The sequence below is a fragment of the Phymastichus coffea genome, unplaced genomic scaffold, assembly GCF_024137745.1.
Source record: "Phymastichus coffea isolate CEN01 unplaced genomic scaffold, Cenicafe_Pcof_1.1 PCOF00033, whole genome shotgun sequence".
Lineage (NCBI taxonomy): Eukaryota > Metazoa > Arthropoda > Insecta > Hymenoptera > Eulophidae > Phymastichus > Phymastichus coffea.
In genome coordinates, this window is record NW_026706844.1 from 1638784 (window position 1) to 1643552 (window position 4769).

Here is a 4769-nt window from a genome sequence, read left to right on the forward strand (position 1 = left end):
GGCGTGACACCTTGCGAATTAAAGTCGAGTGATTTATGGTGGCATGGGCCAGAGTAGCTCACACGCTCAGGCAGTCAACGACCCCAACCGCCGATAGCTGTGAAAGTATTGCACGTCCAAACGAAGACAAGGGAACCTGAATTTCTTTCCAAATACTCGGATTTGTCACGTTTAACTCGTGTTACGGCGTACTACTTGCGACCTCTTAAAAAATTACGTGGCAAAGGGATGGACTGCTACCACTGCCTTCTGCACTCACTGCCGCCGAACTTACATATGCCAGAATAGCACTTATTCGATGTGCTCAGTCTTGTTCCTTTGCTCGCGAAATTCAAATTCTGAAGCAAGGTCGACCACTGCCCAAGGGCAATGCGCTGTGCAATCTAAATCTTTTGTTTGTAAAATCAATGGTCTTCGGCGCGTTGGTGGACAACTGACAAATTTTCTGTTGTCATACGAGCGAAAGCAGCCTGCTATCTTACCGCGAAGCTCTGTACTTAGTCGTTTGTTTGTACGTTGGGCCCATCGCATTACGCTTTACGGTGGTCCTACTCTCACAGCAAATTTTCTAACGCAATATGTGTGAATTTTGCGAGCGCAACCGCTAATTAAATCTATCATACGCAACTGTGTTCAATGCCAGCGTCAAAAACCTCGTACAGCGTATCAACTCATGGGCGACCTTCCAACGGCTCGCGTAACACCTGCTCGACCATTTACGACGGCCGGCATCGATTACATCGGGCCAATTCAAGTGCGTACTTCTAAGGGCCGAGGGCAAAAATAATATAAAGGCTATATTGCACTGTTTATTTGCTTTGCTACGAAGGCTGTGCACCTGGAGGTCGTCAGTGATCTTACTTCCAGTGCTTTCATCACGGCCTTCCGTCGCTTCGTGAGTCGTCGAGGAATCTGCAGGAACTTATACAGTGACAATGCTACAACGTTTAGAGGAGCCGATGCCGATTTGAAGGTGATGTTTCACGCAGCCTCTGAATTCTACTGAACGATTGCTGCTACTCTTGCTAATGACGGGACTACGTGGATGATCATACCACCTAACACCCCTTATTACGGCGGCTTGTGGGAAGCTGGCGTCAAGTCAGCAAAACATATCATGAAACGACCCATCGGCCTGCATACCTTAACCTTCGAGGAACTCTCTACAATCATGACTGAAATTGAAGCCTGCTTAAACTCGCGACCATTGTGTCCGTTGAATGCCGATCCAACCGATCTGAACGTGTTAACTCCAGCGCATTTCCTCATAGGTGATACATTAGTTGTCATCCTTGACGAGGAACTTCCGAATGTTCCCGAGAATCGACTAAACCGCTATCAACTGATGCAGCGAATGAGAAATCAGTTTTGGAAGCAGTGGTCTACTGATTACCTGCAACATCTACAGGAGCGAGGAAAATGGCGAAATCCTAACGACAATTTCAAGGTAGGACAATTAGTGCTGATTAAGAATAACCGATACCCACCTTCCAAATGTCCAATAGGCCGTATAATCGAAGTACGGTCAAGACTGCAAACAATTTATTACGCCGGCATATCACCCGTTTGTCGCCCCTTTCTCTTGACCACCGGACAAGGGAACTTTGGGATCCAAGATGTAAACGTCGAAATCTTATGACGATTTATTCATGTATGTACGTCTTTAGCTTAAGTTGCAGTGTGTTATTCCATATGTATTATGTATTTGTCTAGTCGACGAAGGCGGGCGGTGTGTTCAGAGACGCGGCGATTCTCCTTTACCTCATTTTATTAGTAATTTGTAAAGGAGAAAGTGCCGTGTGGTCGACGAGCACTAATCTCTGAAATCTAATCGCGAGACAAACTCGGCAAAAAGGGTATAGGCGTGACGCATATTATTATTCGTGGTGCCCAATTGTGTCGAGCAAATGCAACATTCTGCGATAGCAGATAACAAGCCGATAACGTCTGGCGCGGCTCGACTGACCCAAACAACCAAAAACTTTCCCTTAATTTTCTTGGCGACAAAGGAAGAGAGCTCGTCATCATTCTCTGACAGGGCGCAGCCAGTTAGTCTGTCGATAGACAGCGAGAGAGTCGCTTCGCAGACCTGCATTGTTAAGTTTTCGTTCAGTATCTTCTCTTGTCTTACCCTAGCTGCGTTAACTTTGATCAGTGCAGTGCGTTAATACTTCGTAGAATGCTAGAACGAGTGTGTGTAGTGCGAGCCCGTGAAGCTTTGGACTCAGCCCTACGCGGCTTTAATTAAATTTCTAAATATAATAAAATTAAAGTACCCTTGTCAATTTACTGCACTAACCCTACTTTCTCTTCTTTATTGATCTTTCGCGAACTCAGCGGATTTAACTAAGTAAAATTCAAAACAGATTGTATTTTTTACCTTATGTTTTTTCACAGGCTCCTTATCAAAATACATCAAAGTCTTGCTTGGTTCTTTTTCATTTTATTCTAAGCCCATTTATCGATTATTAGCTTTTAAATATCTATTACAACATTGGCTAATACCTCCTCGAATACCTTTTTAAATGAATAAAATCATGTCTATATCAGTTAAGATCTCTAGCTCAATATTTGTACAGTTTAATATAGCATCCCATATTAATCCAGGAATAGTATAATAGTGTGCGGGGTTGAGTTGATAAGCATCCATACAAGTTTTACGAAAATTTTCAAAAATATCAGCCAAGAGTAATACGTCAGGTTTCATTATCAGAATACTGCTCAAAATCGATGATGTCAAAAGAATTCCACACTTTTTGTGCATGCTCATATTCAGCTTCAGAGATGTTGCTTTCTATCAATTAACTACGAAAATCTTCAATAGGTGGTATTTGAGTCTGTTTCCTTCTTTTTGTAAAGACTTATTGACCCCTCTCCTTGTATTTCATGTAAGAAAATCTGAAATTGTTTTATAATCCATTGTGCTGGTGGTTTTTCTTCATTCAATTTTTTCTATACATCATAAAGATTGACTTAGAATCATCGTAATTATATTTTATATAAAGTCCTACACTAAAGGCTTCATGATCTTGGAAGGATCGTCCTTTATTTACTGGTTTCAATAAGCATTCTAAATCAGCATATATAATAAATAGAACCATTTCTTTTTGATCGTAATGATTAAATTTGAGAAGAGGAAAATTAGGTAGATTAACTCTATATTTATTTAATTTTGAACAATCTATCTCATGAATATTCAATTTTTCTTTATCATTCAAATAGTGGAGACAGCGTTCACATAGATAAATTTGTGAAGTATGTTTCGTTACTTAACTTCTAACAAGAGCAGATAATTTTTTAATCCATACATAGTGGAATTTTAATTTGAAATTGTCATTGTTATTTGAACTATTAGATTTTTCTGTTTCATTCTCATCAATATAATCACTTTGTAGTAACAAAAGATTGACATGCTTAAAGTTGATATATAATAGGGTGAGACTTCGAATTTGAATCGATATTTTGTTAGTATGTAGAGAGAGCGGGGAGGAAGGGGGGCAGAGGGGGAGGGGGAGAGAAAGTGGGAGAGTGGGAGATGGGAGAGGAGAGGAGGGGGAGAAGGAGAGGGAGAGAGGGAGAGGGAGAGAGAGAGGGAGAGGGAGAGAGAGAGGGAGAGGGAGAGAGAGAGGGAGAGGGAGAGAGAGAGGGAGAGGGAGAGAGAGAGGGAGACCATCGTATAGCTTATCAAACACCCTACCAACTTCTACAGCGTCCTACCTTAACAACCTTTATAGGGGAGGGGGCACTCTGTCGATGGGACCACTGGCGGACAAACAGGTGTCAAATTATCACGAAAACGCAACACCTTCATCAGGCGGCCTCTTTGAGTCCCAGGACATACATATATACCTTAGACATTGGCGGCTCCTTTGCGTCCCAGGTCATACATTACTTATCTACTTGATTAATGTGTTAAAAATCATCCTGAACCACTGAAATAGACCAAAATCTACTGTTCCAGTTGGTACAGAAAGAGAAGACCGATATCGTAATTGTCAACGAAAAGTATCGAAATTTGTCTGTGATCAATTGAATTAAGGATACAACAAGTAGGCTGGTAATCTAGTTATGTGATAACCTCTACATATCGAAAAGAATGACCGGCTCTGTTCCCAACCTAATTTCACACTGCTGGAAGTGGTGGACATACGCATATATAGCTGTTAACTTCCCATCTAGCGCAAATATGAGTGAATTCAAAAGATCCCTGAATAATATCAATACCACCGCAAAATTCTCTCGACTACCAGTGGTCATTGGAGGAGATTTCAATGCATGCGCGGTAGCATTGAGAAGCATAAAAACAAATTCCCGTTGATACACACTGTTCGAGTATATTTTAGATGTTAAAAACATGATCGAAAATTTTGTAGATTGATCAAAAATCACCGTTCCTCGCTTCAACGACCCACCTGATTTTAGTCACATTGTAACGATCATTTGCATCTTCAGTTGATAATTATACTTGACCTCTTGCAAGTAAAGCAGGTATTTTATACGTGATTCCCAGTTGGTTAAGAAGAGGAATACAATCTCTATAAGCTCTATCTACTAAAATGATATACCTATTTCGAAACCAATCTTTTAAAATATTTACATACCCTTCAAATTCTGCAGTAAGAATAACGGCATCATTATTCTGTAAATCTGAAAAATATGGACTTAATGTCGCCATAATATATCTGTTTGGAACAACAAGAAGGATCGGTTTTAATAAGTGTCTGCCTTTATGCATTGAGTATGATTGTCTTAGAACTTGAAAATGACTA